The following is a 21,018-nucleotide window of genomic DNA, read 5'->3' on the forward strand; positions in this document are numbered from 1 at the left end:
GCTTCAGTCCCGTCAGGGGCAGGTCAGCCAGCGGGCGCAGGGAAACCAGGCTTTAAATCAAAAGGTGGCTGTTCATTGGCCAGGCAGGTGCCTCAAGCTGCGAAGGAAGGTATATGGAGAAGGGAGTATATAGACATTCTGACCTTATTAATGCACGACAATGCAGGGGCTGACACAAGGAGGATGGGAAAGAAAGAGGAGGACAAGGTTAGGTTTCAGCGGTGGCCTGAGAAGACCATTGAGAATTGGACTGAGGCATTCAACATTTTGGCAGCTATAATTGTGCAGAAGGACCCAGATCAGAGCGAGGCTCTGATGGAGTATGCCAATTCCATCCAACAAGGGGCAAGAGAGTCTGGAGGGATGGGCTGGTTTTCATATGATCAGGAGTTCAGAAAGACCATGGCAGTTGCCCAGAAATAGGGTGGGATCACACTGACATCCAGCTTTGGTTTAAGCACATGTGTAGGACTGGGAACAGCAAAAGGGACACAGCTCACAGGACACAGAGGGAGGGCAATGAAGCCAAGAGGTGGGAGCAGGAGCAAAAGTGGGAGCAGTATCCAAGGCGATCCTTCCAGCAGCCCTTTCGGGGAGGGCGGGGGAGGGGTTACGGAACGGGACCTAGGCGCTTTAACTCAGGGACCTGCAGGCTGTTTAACAATGGGGCATGCACCTGGGGGAGGGCGTGCAAGTTTGCCCATGAGTGCAGCAAGTGTGGTTCACAACACGCAGCAATCTCTTGCAACAGTGGGCAGAACCCACCCCCAACTACAACACAGGGATCAGAGGGCGCTCGACAATAGGATGATTGAAGGGCAGACAGGACGGACCGAACATGGCGACGAAATAAGTGATAGATTCCTTGGGCAGCACGAAGCACAGGCGGATGACAGCAAGGGCCCACCTTCCATGAAATCCCGGGGCAAGGGTGGGACTGATAGCTACCATTCAAGCAGCAATGTCGGATTCCCCCAGCTGGGTGGGGGGATGGAGCATTCCAAGGGTCCTTCCCCTATTGTGTTGCTAAACATCTTGCCGTTGCTCAGGGTGTATCCACTTAGGAAGGAGCGTGAGCTATTGATTGACGGATTTGTGGATGGTTTCAAGATTCCGTACAAGGGGCCCCTGGGTCCCAGGGATGCCTTGAATTTGAAGTCAGCTAGGGAATTACATCAAGTGGTCAGTGAAAAGATCAAGAAGGAGGTTGATCTGGGGAGGGTGGCCGGGCCATATCCTTCACCCCCGCTTCCGAATTTCTTAGTTTCCCCGCTAGGGGTGGTCCCAAAAAAGCAGTAGGGGTCTTACAGACTGATCCACCACTTGTCATACCCGGAGGGCAATTCAGTCAACCACTGGTTAGAGGAGGGGGCGTGTTCAGTCTCTTACTGCTCACTAGACATGGCCATCGATCTGGTCAGGAGAACAGGCAGGGGAGCGTGGTTGGCAAAGGCAGACATTGAGTCAGCGTTCCGCCTCCTGCCTGTTCACCCTGACAGTCAGCACTTGCTGGGTTTCAGGTGGGAGGGGGCATTCTTTTTCAATCGCTGCATGCCTATGGGTTGCGCGGTCTCGTGCGCCTTTTTCGAGGCATTCAGCTCCTTCCTGCAGTGGGCCCTCACGACCAGGCATGGCATTTCACAAGTCACCCACTATTTGGACGACTTCCTCTTCTTTGGCAGGGACGGTTCTCAGGAGTGCGCTGAAGCCTTGCAGGCCTTTGAGGTCCTGTCAGACCATTTGGGTGTTCCCCTGGCACCGGGGAAAACGGAAGGGCCCGCGCAGGTGCTGACATTCCTGGGTATTCAACTGGATACGATCAGAGGGCAATCTAGACTCCCGGCGGAGAAGGTGTGCGAATTGAGACAAGATATTAGCGCAATGATGGGAAAGGGCAGCGCAACCCTAGAGCTAGTGCAGAGCCTGTTGGGCAAGCTAAACTTCGCTGCAAGGGTCATTCCAGCTGGTAAAGTGTTCTCCCGCAGGTTGGCTAAGGCTACGGCTGGGGTTGAGAAGAAGCATCACCTGGTGCGTCTGGGACCAGGATTGAGAGCAGACCTGAGCATGTGGGATGAGTTCCTGAGAAATTTTAATGGTACAGTGATATGGAGGGCCCCCTGGGAAAGCAGCCAAGGCTTGTGTCTCTTTTCCGATGCATCCGGGAGAGTAGGTTTCGGGATAATATTTAGAGAGAAGTGGTGTGCTATGAAATGGCCGGACGCGTGGCACAAAAAAGGGGTGACGGCTAATATCACAGTCCTTGAGCTGTTTCCCATCGTAGTGGCACTGCACCTATGGCCAGAAGGGCTGGGCAACAGGAAGGTGGTGTTTTGGTCTGACAACCTTGCTGTGGTCCAGGCAATTAATGGCCTGAGCGCGAACTGCCCGTTAGTCCTAAGTCTGCTGAGAGAGCTAGTCAGGGCGGGATTACGTCACAACATCGAGTTCAGGGCTAGGCATGTAGAAGGTGTCAAGAATGTGGCAGCTGATGCTCTCTCTCACTTTCAGCTGTCACGATTCCGGGAGGCATGGCCGCAGGCAGGGGAGGAGATGACACCGTTCCCGGCAGCACTATGGCGACTCCTTCGGTGGGGGAACGGTTGAAAAGGATGGGCCAACGTTCCCTGGCCCAGTCAACCAGGAGAAGATATGCGGCCCAACTGACCACTTTCAGAGCAGTGATACAGTCCCTTGGAGCAGCAACTTTAAGCTTGAAGGAGCAAGTGGAGTGTTTTGTCGTTTGGGCTAGGGAAACGGGCAAGTCCCATTCTTGGGTGTGCGGTCACCTGGCAGCGCTCAAACACGAGACTAGGCTAAATGGCGAGGAGGACCCAACGGGGGCGTTCAGGATCAGGGCGGCACTGAAAGGGTGGGCACGGGACGAGGTCAGGATCCCTGATAAGAGAGCAGGAATAGAGTTCCCCGCCCTGAAGCGCATGGTGGATACAGTGCCGTCTGTGGCTAATTCGGCATTTGAGGCGCAACTCTTTGCAACAGCCTTCTGCCTGGCTTTCTTCGGAGCCTTTCGGGCCAGCGAGTTGGTGGTGAAATCCAAAACTGATAGGTCTGGGAGAGCTCTGGACATGATAGACATTTGTGCCAGGGATTCGCTGGTTCTGTGGCTGCGCAAATCTAAAACTGATCAGGCTGGTAAAGGTGTGGCCATAACATTGCATGCATTCGAGGACCCTAGATACTGCCCGGTAACTGGTCAGGGAATACCTAAAAATCAGACCCCTGCTGGCGGGCGCCTTCTTAATTCATGCAGACGGCACGCCATTGACCAAATTTCAATTTGAGCGTGTGATGGAGAAGGTATTGGCCAAGGCGGGCTTGTCAGTTGCAGGGGAAGGACGTACATTTTCCAGTCATTCTTTTAGAATAGGGGCGGCTACTGCAGCATATAGGGCGGGGCTGGGTGAAGAAGGGGTCAAACGGGTGGGGAGGTGGTCGTCCTCCTGTTATCAGAGATATGTCCACCCATGAATATGACAAGTGGCGAAGGCCATATTTATTGCATAATCGGTAGGGGGAGCCATTGTGCAGCAGGCCATGGCACAGAAGATTCATTTTGTGGTGTTGTTTTTATGTAATGCCAATTTTCAGGATGGCTGATACTGTTTAAGTTTTCGTTTGCTGTGCAGGTCATTATAAATAAAACAATAATGCCAACGGTGTCTTTTCTTGCAGTTGACTGTTGCGTATGGGTGATGGGCCATTCGTATGTTACCAGGCTGGAACAGTGGCCGTCATACAGGAAGTGGGATTTGGCCTTTGCAAAGACACGAATAGTGTGGATGGGCTCCCCGGGAATGAGATGGGGTCAGCTGAGGCGCAGACAGGACCAATGTTTGTCAGCACGGGGGGGGGGCTCCCAACATCCTCGTAATACATCTTGGAGGGAATGATCTGGTGACAATGGGGAGGAGAGCATTAGTGGATGCCATGCAGAGGGATGTAACCGCTATAACAAACAAATTGGGGGCCACTGAATTAATATGGTCGGAGATTGTCCCCCGCAGGGCCTGGAGGGGAGCACGGTCACCCCTTGCCATCGAGCAAGGCAGGAGGAGGGTCAACAGGGCCATGCAAAAATTCATGGAGAAGAGGGGCCTGGGGTTTATTAGGCATGCGCTGATACAGGAAAGGACTGTGGGTTACTATGAAAGAGATGGGGTTCACTTGTCTGGGATTGGGATGGATGTCTTCCTCCTTGACTTACAGGAAGCTCTGGCAGCAGCAGGGTGCCAGTGATCTTGAGGGCACTAGGGTATAACGGAAGGTAACTAGGTGGTGGGGGGCTCTGTCATCGACGGGGGCCTCCTCCAGAGCTGTGGCGGAGTACAGGGCGATCTGGAAGCAGATGGACAGTAAGGGTACCTCTGCGGCAGAAGGATACAGTCAATACCTCTGCCTGGCACAGTAGGGGTGCCTGAGCCAAGAACCTGGAGCCGAGGGGGTTCCAGGAAACAGCGTCGGCGCCCCGTTAGTCCTTCGGGCGGTCGGGGGGCCTGAACCGACCGGGGGTGTGCCTCATCGCTCCGCCCTGACAGGGGGGGGGAGTAGAATGAAATAAAGTGTTAACGTATTGCACCGTCAGAGCATCGACTCACCGGGTCAGCGAGGGGCTGCCGCATTGGATCGCCTGTAAGATGACCCACCTTATCTGCTACTTGTTATGCAAAATAAACCTGCACCACCGTTTCCCACAATTCTGTCTCATGAGTCTCCTTGGTATGAAAGAGGTATGGGGCTCAAGGTGGAGCGAGCGCTGGCGGTGTGGGCACTATGCCGCTGGCCGCGCGACGCGAAGGGGAGCTAAGCGAGACAGCGTCTTAGTACCACATGCCGCACGAGCAGAACGATAGCGCGCCGGCCCCGGAGCCGTCCCCGGAGCCGTCCCCCTTTTCTCAAACGACCAATGGGTGGCGACACAGGGCAAGTGGGGGGCGGACTCACGGGCCTTATAACTGGCACAGCAAGCATGGCTCGGTCTTTTCTGCCGCGTTTCCTGGGCCGCTCTGCGCTGTTCCCACCCTGGCCCTGACCCAGCAGCAGAGCGGCAGGCGAGTTGTGAACAACTAATGGTCTGTTTTGTGTTGCAGGCAGAGTCACAGGGCGATCTGGAAGCAGATGGACAGTAAGGGTACCTCTGCGGCAGAAGGATACAGTCAATACCTCTGCCTGGCACAGTAGAGGTGCCTGAGCCAAGAACCAGGAGCCGAGGGGGTTCCAGGAAACAGCGTTGGCGCCCCGTTAGTCCTTCAGGCGGTCGGGGGGCCTGAACCGACCGGGGGTGTGCCTCATCGCTCCGCCCTGACAGGGGGGGCGGGAGTAGAACGAAATAAAGTGTTAACGTATTGCACCGTCAGAGCATCGACTCACCGTGCAAGATGGCTAATTAGGCATGCGGGTCAGCGAGGGGCTGCCGCATTGGATCGCCTGTAAGATGACCCACCTTATCTGCTACTTGTTATGCAAAATAAACCTGCACCACCGTTTCCCACAATTCTGTCTCATGAGTCTCCTTGGTATGAAAGAGGTATGGGGCTCAAGGTGGAGCGAGCGCTGGCGGTGTGGGCACTATCTCCATTGGCCGCGCTCCCAACAATGCAACATACGAGACTCTGCCGATGGATTTAGCCTCACAACAGCGCGTGAGCACAAGAATGGTCGCTTGAGCAGCTCGAGGAAAGAAGGGATTATTATGTCGACTGTGGGACTTTCACAGGATTCACAGTCCGTAGAGTTTATATTCAACACCAGATCTGTCAACCATCATCCTCTTCTGTAAAATCTGCTACTTCATTTACTTGAAATCTGTTTTTCATGCACACTTTTACAAAATGCCTAACTGACCCACACAAATTGCATAGCCTCTTACCTGCGTGATATGGTTTTAAATTTGCTGCATGGGGACAGCACGACAACAAAAGCCTGCACAACATTTCTTGTTAGATGCTATAACCTCTTTTGAATTTGTCTTATAATTCAAGTCCTTTCTATCTTGCAGTTTACTCTTAACTGCCCGAATTATATTTTCCTGAAAATCTTCACTTTAGCTTGTGGAGACTCAATCATAGAAGTAACAACAATTGGTTCCTTAATGATCTTATTGTGGCATCTAACCACTAATAGGTCTCATATAATTTGCTCAGTAAAATTCACAAATTTGCAATTTGCTGCTAAAATTCATAATGCAGACGCTACTGATTGATCCTGCTTTTTCTCTCTAGAAAAGAATTTGAACCGTCTGATAACAATAGTCTTTTGCCTATCAGATCTCTTGTCTATCCTCTGGACAGCTTCTTGAAATTCATCAAATTCTTCTCCTTCAGGTAGAGTACAAATAGGAACATTTTCAAAACTTTGTTGACATTTTCTACCAAGTCAATATTCTAAAATAATCGTTTCCTTTCTGCATGAAAATGCTGCGCATCAATAACACCAAGGTAGACATTAAATGCCCTGTACAAGTCTTTCCATTCCTTTACAAGTTCACCAGGCAATTCTAGAAAGGGTGGAGGAGGAGGATGAAAGACAACTGAGAGAGAAGAGCCCATAAAAATAAAAGGAGCAGTATCAGGACAATAGTAGAACCAATTGTCTCTCACACCACAAGTCACACTGGTGAGTATGACACCAGAAGAATTATCAAAGTGAAATAAAGGTGTGAACATCCGGTGTGTGCATCGCTGCTGTAGTCTCCCAATCCAAAACTCACACCAGTGAGTATGACATCAGAGGGGGTATCAGCACAAAATATAAGTGTGCACATCACCGCTGTAACTTCAACCACTCCTAAAATAAGTAAATAGCACAATGCCTTATGTAGAACAACACCTATTTTGTGGGCAATCCACGTCCTTATGTGTTTTAGTTAAGCACAGTAGAAACAACATGGACAGTGCTCGTCCTGGTAGTAGGGCGGGGCCTCAGAAGGAACAAAACACATGTGGGCTATGATTTCCAAGGCTGTTGGTTGTCACCAACTTGCCTTAAAGATAACGATTTGGACAAGGTAATGTTTCAACTGCAGATTATTGATTTAAATAAGACAGTCTTGGGGAGAGTGGCACTCAAGCAACCGCTCTTGTAACCGATCAGCGTCTTTCTCCAACGGCCGCGCTCCCAACCGTCGCAATGGATGAGATTCGGCTGATAGAGCGAGCAGCACAACACCGCGCGAGTACAATCATGGTCGTGTAAGCACCTTGAGACAAGAAGGGTTTGCCTGGCTGCTACGCTGCACAACAGGAATCAGAATACAAATCTCGAATTCCCCACTTCAGCAAAACTGTATGATCCTGAACAAGTTGCACATTATTCTTTTCCAAATTAGGCACTGCTTACATTGCTCCTAAAGCATGGAACAGCCTCCCACTCCATAACAAAACCTCTTCCTGTCTGTTATGTTCTAGTTGTCCTACGCTAGCGGCGCACTAGGCACACAGCGTGGACCCACGTGACCTAACCAATAAAAGGGTCTGCAAGCGTACGCACGCCAGTTGGCGGCGACGTGACCAGCAAGTAACTACAGCCCCAGAGTCCGTGTGGTTTATCCTAGGCCTGTGCCACGTGCAAAGCACATAGTATCCCAGAGTACCCCGAGCGTAGGGTCATCACCAGCCCTACCTGTGGACCCCCCACACAACACAACAGCTGGCGACGAGGGTGGGCGTACCCTCGCTGTGTGTGTGCACGTGCCTTGTGGGGCGGCCGCGAGCGCTGCCATCGGCTCGCGGCGCTCGTGCCCCTGGGGTCCCGACTGCTGCACGACGTCTCACCCGGACCGTCGACCGGGGACGCTCTGGTGCCTGCCAGGTGAGCCGCTGAGCCTGCAGGGAGGGGTGTGCATGCCCGGACCATCGACCGGGCACGCAACAGTTCGTGGGGCGCGCCGCCGTGCACTCCGGCGTTGCGGACAGAACCACCGAAGGGATGCGGCCTCTTCACCCGCCCGGCCGCTCGCACTGGCAGATTCCCCTGTAGCGGCAAGTGGTGCCTTACTGCCGTCGCGCAGCGCCGCAGGCGGACGAGCCATTGCACCAAAGCGCGCTACCGCCTCAAGGCCGCGGCCACGCCCCCTCAACTCCGCGCGGCCCGCGAAGAGGGCCCTGACAACGCGCTGCTGCAGGGAGGGGAGAGACGACAGGATGACACGGAGCCAACACACCCAACGATACAAAACAAAACAGAAACAAGCATTGGCAACACAAAAGGGCAAGGAATACTGTGCTGCACAGATCGGAAAGTGGCTGCATAATCTACAAGCCACACGCTGGCACAACTACGCCACACGCCTTGCCAATAGCGAAACTGCAGAGCACCCAGCACAGCCAGTAGCGCGACACTTCAACAGACATGGCCACGATACCACCAATCGAACCATTCGTAGTAGAAGGCTTGCCATCTTCACTGGCCCCGAAATGGAAAGACTGGGTCAACAGGCTGTTAATATTCTTTGAGGCCACCAAAGTCTACAAGGATCAAAAAAGGGCCATGGTGTTACACCTTGGGGGCAAGGATGTCCACAACATCGCAAAAACTCTAGCAGAAGCGACCCCGAAGACCCACCGTACATTGATAGAAGCCCTGAACAAGTACTTTGAGCCCATGGCCAATCAGGACTACGAACGGTTTATATTCAGACAAGCGTGGCAGCTGCCCGAAGAGTCTTTGGACGCATACAAGGCTCGGCTGAAGAACCTCGCCTCAACCTGCGGATTTGCAGACGTCACTGAGGAGATCCGCGGACAAATCATTCAGGGGTGCGCATCAGCTAAGCTACGAGACCGCATACTAGAAGAGTCAGGAAAGCCCCTGGCGGACATACTGACCCTAGGTCGCACCAAAGAATTATCGAAGGCCCGAGCGGCCCACATGGAGGCGGCCCTCTAGGCACCGGTGAAAGCCGAACCGGTCAACAAAGTAACCGCAAAATATCCAGCAAAATGGAACAAGAAGAGCCCTTGAACCGGAGCCTCAGGAGCTACCGCAAACGCATCAGGAAAGACGTGTGGATATTGTGGAGGATCACCGCACCCGGCAGCAGAGTGCCCAGCAAACGGAAAACGGTGCTCCGGGTGTGGTCGCTTCAACCACTTTGAAAAAGTGTGTCGATCCAAGAAGTACCGAAGACCAAGACAAGTGGTAAACACTATTCCTGAAGGAGACCCCAGTCAGAGCGACATGGACGGCGACGAGGAGGAAGAAAAGGTCGTCCACCGGGTACATATGATCGGCACGGCTGTCAGCAGGACCAGGAGGCTACCGCAATGTGGCATCCAAGTGGGAGAACAGGAACTCATGGCTGTGGTAGACACCAGAGCGACCATCAACCTCCTGGCTGCCTCTCTGTACCAAACCATGAATCCACCTCCTCGACTCAGTCCGTCACCCATCACCGTCTTCGCGTACGGCCAAGAAACTCCGCTGAAAATCAGAGGTAAATTCAGGACCTCCATCTCACACGGAGATTGTTCTATCATGGCCAACATCTTCGTGGCGGAAGACGGGCAAGGCATGCTGCTTGGATGCCGGGCGGCTGAAGACCTGAGGGTTGTCACCTTTGCATTTGGGGTACATCAGGATTCAATCCAACAGCTCACTACGGAGTTCGCCGACATCTTCATGGGCATTGGAAAGTTCACGGGGAACAAAATACACCTGCACATTGACCCCACCGTCCAGCCGGTAGCATTGAGGCATCGAAGGATTGCATTTCACCTAAGACCGTTGGTAGAAGAAGAACTAAAGAAGCTAGAGGAAGCAGGCATCATAGAAAAGGTAACTGGGCCCCCTCCCTGGGTTTCTCCGATAGTTGTTACACGGAAGCCGAAACAACCAGGAGCAGTCAGAATCTGTGTAGATATGCGCCTCCAAAATGCCGCCATCAAAAGGGAGCGCCACATAACGCCCACCATTGACGATCTGATAGGTGAGATGGCAGGAGCAAGTTGGTTCTCAAAGCTAGACCTCCGGTCGGGGTATCACCAGCTAGTGCTTGAGGAAGAGTCGCGTAATATAACAACTTTCTCCACACATGTGGGACTCAGAAGATACACACGCCTCAGCTTTGGCGTGTCCAGTGCCGCGGAGGTCTTCCAAAACATGATACAGGAGCTGATGACTGACATACCTGGAGTAATGAACGTCAGTGACGATATCATGATCCATGCCCGCACAATACAGGAGCACAATGGCAGACTAACACAAGTGTTTAAAGGACTCAGAGAAGCCGGCCTCACTCTACATCGTGAGAAGTGTGAGTTCCTAAAATGCAAGCTGCAATTCTTCGGATACACCTTCTCAGCCGAGGGAGTCAATCCAGACCCTGACAAGGTAAAGGACATTAAAGCGGCCGCTCCCCCCACAACAGTCACTGAAGTCCGCAGCTTCCTGGGGATGGTCAATTACTGCGGAAGGTTCATCTGAGATCTGGCGAACCTCACACTGCCCCTAAGAGACCTCACCAAAGACAACACGTCGTGGAAGTGGGTACCGGAACAGGCCAAGTCATTCCATGACATCAAGGAAGCCCTCTCAGACGCCACAACTCTGGCCTTCTTTGACCCCCGGAAACTAACATTAGTCGCCATAGATGCAGGCCCAGTGGGGCTGGGAGCAGTGCTGATGCAAAGACAGAGGGCAGACGAAGACTGGACCCCAGTAGCATTCGCGAGTCGCTCTCTCACCGACACTGCACAAAGATACTCGCAAATCGAGAAGGAGGCCATAGCAATTCACTGGGGGTGCCGGCACTTTCATCTGTATGTATATGGAAAGCCATTCACTGTAGCCACTGACCACAAGCCACTAGTGGCCCTCTTCTCTGGGACATCCACAAAACCTCCCCCGCGCATAGAGAAATGGATGCTTCAACTCCAAGACTACAACTGCCGGGTGGAATACCAGCCAGGATCAAGGAATCCCGTGGATTACCTATCCCGACACCTGAGAGCTGCGACCAGAGATGAGATGGAAGATGCCGCGGACACGGAAGCCTACGTGAGGTGCGTCACAGCTAGATCCTGCCCCGTGCCGGTGTCATTAGAGAGCATCGCCGCAGCCACCCAGGCGGATGAATTTTGCAAAAGGCCCGAGAAGCCCTGAAAAGTGGAAACTGGCGCCGGGCCAGGGAAAGTTGTAAAATACTGACACCAGAAGCACAGCGCATCCTGGAAAGTCTATACCATGTGCGTGAAGAACTCAATGAGGACGACACCGGATGTCTCCTGCGAGGACACCGACTGGTAATACCATCTGCCCTGACGGCCCGAATGGTCCAGCTGGCGCATGTAGGACACCAGGGAATGGTGAAAACAAAATCCTGACTAAGGACCAAGGTCTGGTTTCCCCTTATGGGCGAGCTAGTGGAGGCTTCCGTGAGATCATGCATCGCCTGCCAAGTCACAGGGGATACGCCACGAGAAGCTCCCATAGTTGTTGAGCCACGACCACAACGCCCCCTGGGAATGTGTCAGCTTGGATTTTGGTAGCCTTCCGGACGGGAGGCACACCATGGTGGCCATTAACGACCACTCCAAATATCCTGAAGTAGAAATCCTATCGACCACCAGTGCAGCGGAGGTCCTCCCCAAATTAGAGAAAATAATAGCAGCCCACGGTCTCATCAAAGATTTACGAACTGACAACGGCCCGCCATTCCAAGGCCAAGAGTTCGCCAATTATCTAAGCACAATGGGCATACAACATCGCTGGATAACGCCCCGCTGGCCCCAAGTCAATGGAGAAGCCGAACGATTCATGAGGACCCTCAACAAGGTGATCCAGATTGCTCATGAGAAAAGACAATCAATAGAATTGGCCATCTTTACATTCTTAAGGAGCTATCGGCAAACACCTCACACGACCACGGGGGTTGCCCCTGGACACGTCCTCATGGGTAGAGTAGTGGTGGACTCGATAACTCATCACCCTTACTGGAAGCCAACATCGTCCAATGAACAACAGATTGAGGCCCGCCGGCAAAAAGCATACGCCCAGACCAGTCTACGCCGAAAAGCCAAGGTCCCCCAGATGGTCAGAGGAGATCTAGTGCTACTCAAGAATCAGGTCACCAGCGGGAAATTCAGACTCACCTATGAGTCACGACCTTGGAAGGTGATAAGTGTAAAGGGAACTCGAGTGATAGCAGCCCGAGGCAGAGAAGTAGTCACTCGCAATGTATCTCACTTCAAGATCTTTCATCCTGAGACAGAGGTGATCCCTCCCTCTGAGCCGCTGGTGAGTCCCACGTCAGCCAACTCAGAGACTCTCTCCCCGCTGGTGGCATCAGGGAGATCTCAAGAAGAAGAGTCCACTGACGTCGCTGGAGGGGAAGACCTTCCTCAGAACCCATCAGAGAGCAGTGTTGTGGACCAAAGTGAGAACAGTCCTGTGGCCAGTAATGAACGACTACCTTCCCCGGCCGGGGTTGGTGCCACGCCGATCAGGGGTCCCAGCCGATACCAGCTGAGGCAGAATCCAGAGCCTTCCCGCCGGCTGCGGGATTACTTCACGTAAGACTGTTCCACTATTTTGTTTTGAGTTTGTCGAAATGAACATTCTAAGACTGTGTGCCACCATCCATGTGGTCGAGGCGCCCAATCCAGTGGTGTTCTGAACTGTGCCCAGCGGAACTGTGTCATCCTTTATTTTGTTTCATTTTGTGGTTGGTGAGGAATGTTATGTTCTAGTTGTCCTACGCTAGCGGCGCACTAGGCGCACAGCGTGGACCCACGTGACCTAACCAATAAAAGGGTCTGCAAGCGTACGCACGCCAGTTGGCGACGACGTGACCAGCAAGTAACTACAGCCCCAGAGTCCGTGTGGTTTATCCTAGGCCTGTGCCACGTGCAAAGCACATAGTATCCCAGAGTACCCCCGAGCGTAGGGTCATCACTAGCCCTACCTGTGGACCCGCCACACAACACAACACTGTCTTCTTCAACTGCTCAAGAATCTGAAGATCTCGCTTTTCTATTACCTAAGCTACCATAGACAAAGCTAGCCATACCTTCTCAGCACCACGATACCCTCGCGGGTGAGAGTACGCTTTACATATACACATAACATAGCATTCTGCTCTTGCACAATGTGCAAATCTGCATTAAAAAAGGTTCTTTCATTGCCAGAGACCACATTACTTTCTTATTTTCATACAATGTGCAACTACATATGAAAAACGTTCACAAACAATGGAACCATGGGCAAGCTAAAAGGTAAACAGCTAACGCCAGACCTATTGGATTACCCAATGTCGGTTTTTTCATGCTGTGGTTCTCATTTCAGTGGTGGATGCCACTGCAGCAAAAAGGCTGTGATGGCTTGTTGACCATGCAATGGTGGCATAGTCTCAAACTATAAACACTGTGTACAATTCTTGATTATTAAAAAGTCACAAACACGTGAACCCCTAAAAGGGAATGCAATGTAGAAAAGTGCAATCATAATGAGATGGTTGCAGACACATATCGTGGGTGACCTCTGCTCAATTTCAAATGCTTTAGTGTAAAATGAAGGTTGCAATTCTGAAAACAAATCCTGGGTACCTAGTATGAGGTTCGCAAACCTGTGTCCTTCGTGATACTAATTTTTTTTAAAATATTTTTTCATTGAAAATACATGAGTAGCAAACAGACAGACAAGGCACATACAACAATATGAAATGAAACAAATTGGCGGTAACATCTGACCAGAATCCACAGCCGAATATGAAATTAATACTTGGCTACACATATGTACAGAGGAGAATTAGAGAAAAAATGATGGCCATTTTAATATAAAACAAAATGGAATGTACTAATCAAGATAACAGGCAGGAGACACATCATGTTAGTACCAGAGAGGGAAGAGGGGTTTCCATATCCATATCCAAATAAGACATGACTGGACCCCAAATTTGCAGCCCCAATTTCCTTTTCCGCCTGCCTTTCAGAGCATATAAGCTATACTCCATATTAACCATAGCAAGGAACCTTGCCCTCCGAGCATCAAATGATGGGGCATCCTTTTGTAACCAACAAGAGGCTATACACAGCCTAACCACAGCTGTGGCTACAAAAATCAAGTAAACAACATTGCTGGGTACTGTATCCGCAGCTGCGCCCATCTCTACGCCCAACAAAATCTGCATAGGTGATAAATGTGTAGGTACTCCCAAAATTGCAGTTAGAAACCTATCCATCTGCTCAAATAACCTACTTAACTGCCCACATGAGTAAAAAATATGCACCACATCAGCAGCTGGAGTCCCACATCGAAAGCATTTTCGCTCCAGATCCCCACCCCATTTAGCGATTCTATCAAGTGTCAAATAAAGATAGAAATAGTCTTGTAATGTAAGGCAGATAGATTAGCAGACATGAATAGTTGTCCAGCTAGCTCGATGGAAGTCTCCAGCTGTATACCGTGACATCCTAATCTATTCTCCCATTTATGAGAATGAGCTTCCAGGTCATTAGGCATTGTACCAAGCATGAGAGTGTAGAGTGTACCAATTTGTGCCGCCTTTCTGTTTGCTTCGATAAGGGGGTTAGGTTCAATATTCCAGCGGGCCTTCAACAAATAATCCCTAATTTGTAGGTATTTAAAGAAATCCGCCAGAGAGAGCTGATATTGCTCCCTGAGCTGATCAAACGATTTTAGCCCAGCTTCCATGAATAAGTCACCAACCATGGGGACTCCTTTAGCACGCCAGTTATATACAACCCGATCCCAGAATACACTAGGAAAGAAAATCAAAGCTGTTAGTGGAGTATACCAGGAAACATTTTCTACCACATATATCTCCTTAATAGCTTTCCACACTTTATAAGCTGCTATTAGAGTCTTGAATCTTGTTCGCTTATAATAGCTCCACTCCAGGTTCAGAAACAAACAGTTTTTTACTTTAGTGCCTAACAGCATATAGTATATGGAAGGAGACTCGGCTATATCTATTGGCCCTACCCCACTGAGCAATATATTCATATGTTGTAGCATGCATGCATAGTAATACAAAGTAAAGTCAGGGACAGCCCACCCACCTACGGCCCTAGGTAGAACCATAATAGCGTATTGCTCTGCGCGCTTTTCCACGTGCCCATATAAATCTCATACACAAGGACTGTAATTGTGCAAGATTAGCTCCTGGTATCTCCAAGGGTACACATCTAAAAAAATACAATGTTTTTGGTAGGATCATCATCTTTAAGACATTACATCTACCTACCAGCGATAGATGTAAACATTCGCATTGGTCCAATTGACTGCGGACCCCGTCAACAGCTTCCCCCAATTAGATTCGACCAGTGCAGACGCAGAGGCCCTTATCCGAACCCCCAAATAAGTTACCTCTTGTGAAACCCTTTGGTCCGTGTATGGGCCAACGATGACACATAAAATTTGTGTTTTGGCTGTATTTAGCTTATTGCCCGATAATGCCCTGTACTCTACTGCAAGTTGTTCTATCTCCTGCATTGCTAGTGCCGGTTTATGCGATACCACGGCCACATCATCAGCATATGCGAAAACGCAGTATTGTTGCTGCTGTAAAATTACTGATTGGATCCTAGGGCTATTTTCAATCATCTTTAAAAACGGATCAATATATAATGAAAATAATAATGGGGAACAGTGACACCCCTGTCTAGTTCCCAGCCAGATAGACACTACTTTTGATTCGAGCCCCATGGTGCATATCCTGGCAACTGGTTGACGGTATAATGTCTGTAAAGCTGTAATAAACTGCTGCCCAAAGCCACAACGTCGCATCACACCCCAGAAAAAGCCCCATGAAACTCGATCAAAAGCCTTCTCAGCTTCTAATAAAATAAGGCTGAATGCGTTGCCGGTACCATTAGCATGGTCAAATAAAGTTATTACCCTATTAAAATGATTCATTGTTCCCCGATTAGGGATAAATCCATGCTGTCGCGTAGAGACCAGTGGAATGATCAATGCCGCCAACCTGGCCGCTAAAATTTTTGAATAAATGTTGCCATCCGTGTTCAACAAGGATATAGGGCGATATGATGCCGGGCGATTGGCAGGTTTGTCTTTTTTTTAACACAACAATGCTAGCCTCATCCCATGACTTAGGAGAGGCACCACTCTGAGCTCGTCTAAATGTGGCCAACATATCCTCCTGTAGAACACCAAAAAAGCTTTTATAGATCTCCAACGGAAGTTTATCAGGCCTTGCCGCCTTTCCAGCTGCTAACCCATTTATAGCCTGCTCCAACTCACACATCGTAATAGGGGCCTCCAACTTCGCTGCTTCCTCCTCCCCAAGATCCTGCTCACAGTATCGCTGTAAGAGTATTTCACCTTTTTGGCTGTCATACTGTTCTCCGTCATATAATGTTTCGTAAAAATCCCTAAATACATCTTATATACCAGTCTCATTCTCAACACAGCACCCACTGGATTCCAAAATAGTATTAATTCTTTGAGCGGCTTCCTTTGATCTAAGTTTTCGGGCCAGGCACCTACCACTTGCCTCCCCATACTCATAATTCAGCTGCCGCTTGGTGACATATTTTTTGGCAACCTCTTGGCTCCAATGGAGATTTATTTTTGCCTTGCACCGGGCCACTTCTGTTGTAAGTTCTCCAATATCTATGCCAGCATGTATACCCTGCACAAGCATCTCTTTAGCCGATATAAGGCCCTGATATAATTCCTGTAGTTTTAGCCCCGGCTGTTTTTGAATATACAGCCCAAAGCTAAGAGCCTCCCCCCTAAAAGCAGCTTTGAAAGCGTCCCACACATTCCCAGTCTCAGTGCTCCCCCTATTGATGAGAAAAAAAGCAATGATCCAATCCTTCATATATGCAAGAATTTTTTGATCCAAAAGCAGTTTCCGATCAAAAGAAAACCCCCTAGGCTTAGTTGCTACACCGATGCCAGATTTAGTTAGAACGACTGGACCGTGATCCGATGTAATCCTTGGTAGACCTGGATACACACACCATTCAGCAAATGCTGCGGGACAAAAAAATAATCCAGCCTCGCCAGCTTTTGGTGAGGAGAGGGAAAAAAAGTGTATCCAGGGTCCGTACCCCTGAGTGAGACCAATGAATCAACCAAACCATGTGCGGAGATCAATGATTGCAGCGCCTTAAACACTTTTGGTTTCCTACCAGTGTACCTATAACTGTTATTGCCCAGTGAATTGGGCAGCAGATTTATGTTTAAATCACCACATACAATTATAGGAGTTGGCCATACCGCCAACTCGACATTAAGAAATTCTAAGATTGCTGCCTCATCTAAATTAGAGCCATATCTAGAACACAGCGTGAATTTCAACACACTCTGCTATTACCCATCTCCCAAGTCCATCCGTCAATATCCTGCCTGTATTACCAATATGTTTTTTTGCCAAAATTGCCACACCCCTAGATTTGCAAGCCTGCTTAGTACATGCCACTACATTATACCCCAGCTCTGGTTCCACTTAGGCCATACTATATGCGTCTCCTGAAGACACATGACGTCACAGCGAAGCATCTGAAGCTCACTTGCAACCCGCTGCCTTTTTTAAGAAGATTCAATCCCCTGACATTCATTGTGCCCAATCTGATACCCTTAACCGCCATCAATCTCTACTGTACCACCATGACGGAAAAACCTGCGCCTAACATGCCAAACTCTCATACAATAAACAAAAATGTACTCATGTATTAATTTTATTTTTTTCCCCTCCCCCTACCATCTTCTCCCTCAACACCGAACCCCCCCAACCCTTCCCCCCACACCACCCAAACCGGGGCATAAGGACTATGTCCTCAGTGATGCAGAGTGGTTGTGCACTCCTCCCCCGAGGCCCTCAACCCGACCGCCACCCGGCAACCGTCACCACGAGATCTCTTCAAGTGCAATATGATCCTCTTCCGCTGTTATTTTTGAAAAACATAATGCATACAATCAAGTATGAGATCAAAGCGTTACGTTTGTAGTCATATACCTAATTAACTCAATGCCCATATGACCAAATATTATATTTATATTATGTTCATACTTAAACTGGTGCTATACTGGAAGAGAAAGAGAGAAAAAAAAAGGATAAACAGCACTAGAAAAAAAACCTGAAAACTGAGATGTTACAGAGTGAGAAAACAGGTACAGTATATTATTGACTGCCCAATGTCTTCAGAAAATCTTGTGCCACAATCTCCGATGTAAAATACTGTATTTGTTCTTTATAGATCACTTTTAACTTGGCAGGGTTAAGGAGAAATGCCTGACCACCTTTAGCTTTGAAGGATGAAATTAACTGCTTCAATTGCCACCTTTGTTGCACAGTGGATGGACAGAAATCCGGGCGTACAAAGAATTCACACCCCTTGCCAGACCAACGCCTGTCCGGCCGCGCCAGGTCATAAATTGCCTCACGAAGCAGATAAATATTGAGACAAATTAAAATTGCTCTAGGCTGTGCATTCGCCTTTCCCCGGGAGTCCCCTTTTCTCCTACGTTGTACAAACGGAAATCTATGGCTCTAATGACCTCAGTTTCACAATTCCAGTCTTTTAAGTCAGGAAAGGCCTCCTTAAACAATTCGACTATTAACTTTCTCACATCCTGTCCTTCTTTAGACTCAGCTATACCCAAGACACGTAAATTGTTACGTCTTGATCCCTTCTCCAAATCTGTTAGCTTCCACTCGGCATCCGCCTTGGTTTTTTGTAGAATTTCAATAGCCGACTGTCGTTTGACCAAAGAGTCCTCTGCGCCAGAAATGCGCTTTTCTGCCTCCACTACCCTAGTGGTTATTTCTGCACAGGACTTTGCAATACCGCGTACAGTATTTTGTAATTCCAGCACTGCTCCCTGTGTTCGCAAGCCTTCTGCCTTTCTCTCAGCCCGATGGGCCATGATACTCTTATAAATTATGCTCAAAGTAACCGCATCATCGCCATCTGGATTATTTAAACAGGATGTTGCAGCCTGGCCAAGCATCTCAGATGGTGTACCATCCCATCTAGGCTGGTCAAAAGGCGTTGTCAGCGCATGGGGGGAACTTCGCCAAGCTCCTGTGCTTTTCTCACAGTCTCTTGATTCAGAGATTGCTCTAAGTCATCGTCGTCATCCTGTATTTCCCCGTCATCCCCCCAGTCACCAATGGTGCTAGCATTGTCATTTTCGTTGTCATATTCTGAGACTATTGATAGATCGGACATGGAATAAAATATGCCATCTGAACCAGCGGATTCAGCATAGTTTCCTTTGTCCACAGAAGAACCCATACCATCTGTGTTTGAGCTACCATATGTAACTATGCCCGGAGTTTATGGACATCTGCTCGGTACCACCAGACTATTAACAGCTGTGTCTGTCCCGGAAATTAACACATTGTCGATATCTGCCGGAACAGCTGATAATATGTTATCCGCCGAAACAACATTTACAAAGGGGTAATTTTGATTAACCACTTCCAGATCTGCGGAGGCTTTGGATTTTAACACATGTCTTTTATTGAAAATTGCAGGTACAGTGCGATTTTTAATAGGCGTATCTTGCTGCGTATCTTGCTGCGTGTGCCTGCTCTCGAGCGCTGAGCAAATAATCGTGTTCCCAAAGTTCACTTGCTCACCTGGTACCGGAGAGTTGCGAGCCTGCTCAGTTTGCAGGGGTCTAGTAGCACCATTTACATTTCCTCTGCCATTGGACGCTTGTGAGGCAGTATCTGCATCCATATTCACAGCGGTTGCCGCAACAGCACCACCACCATCCGTTGTTACTGCTCAGGTTTCTGAGCTTGCAGTGGCACCCCCATGAGTTCTGCCCCCTTTCCCTTATGGAGCAATAGCTTACACCACTATTCGGGCCGGAGCAAGCCACACGATCAGGATCAGCTGCTGCGGTGTTCCGCTCTGTAGGCTCTGCTTTGCTCTGCAAGCCTGCTACGCTGTGCCCCGCCCCCGCTCAATAGGAGCAGCCAAGAACACCAACTCCTCGCCTCACCGCGTCCCACAAACACAGCAGGAGATGCCGAAAAAAACACCACCGGACTGAGGAAGAATCAGCGGTGAGTCCAAATCCCGCTCTCAGACCATATGCGTCGGGTGAATCGGTACAGGTGAGGAGCCACAGAAGAGCAGTGTGCAAGTCACTCACACGGCGACTGCTGTGGCCGCCATCTTGCCCTGCTTCCTAGAGAGCCCATCTTTCGTGATACTGATGATGGGAAAAAAACAAAAAACTTGCTGAAAACAAAGAACTCGAGGCCAAAATATAAAATGTGACCAAGTAACTCTGAAAAGTAACATAACATTTTCTACAGGGCGAGAATGCAGTCAAAAAGATACATTTGTCTCCCTGGCTAGGATTAAAGGAATTTAGTTCCTGCAAATATGGATTACTTGGCGCATAGGAGCGCTAAAAACTGGGAGCGTAGTCCCACATACCGTCAATAGCCTTGGTAATAGTGTGGGGCAGGATACAGTCAACCCCACAAGAACACAACACAGCAAAAAGCAAACACTGCGACCCCACCGTGCCATTTTTGATCCATTAATGCAGTGCCTTGTACCAGTACAGGTTAGGTGACAACAAAACAATAATTATTAGGGCTGGGTTGGCGTGTGCCCATCCACACCAGTGAGTTCACTTGGACCTGATGACATTCTTCTCTTGATGCAGGCCTCTTCTAGCCTCTGGTGAGATAGGGAGGGATTTTACATGTTGCGTCACTGGTCTGGCAGAGGCCTTCCAGATAGGTAAGCCACTCAGCGGCAGCAGGGCAAGCCAGCAGAACTTCAACAGGGTCTTCAAGCTTGTTCCCAGGCCCACATGTAAATGAACAGCAAGGCACCTAAACAGGGTCTATAGAGATCTCTTAAATGTTGGTGATAAAGTCATCTTGCTGTAGTGAGCTCCAGCACTTATGTACAAATCTAGGCAGCTGGGCATCAGCCCATCCCAGATCAGTAGTGCCATCTGTGAAAGATAGGGCCGATTTGACCGATAACCTTTAAGTATTGCCCGGCGTCAGCCGCCTCTCATACCACTCAAAATTATCAAACA

This window comes from Lissotriton vulgaris, chromosome 2_1, assembly GCF_964263255.1.
Source record: "Lissotriton vulgaris chromosome 2_1, aLisVul1.2, whole genome shotgun sequence".
NCBI lineage: Eukaryota > Metazoa > Chordata > Amphibia > Caudata > Salamandridae > Lissotriton > Lissotriton vulgaris.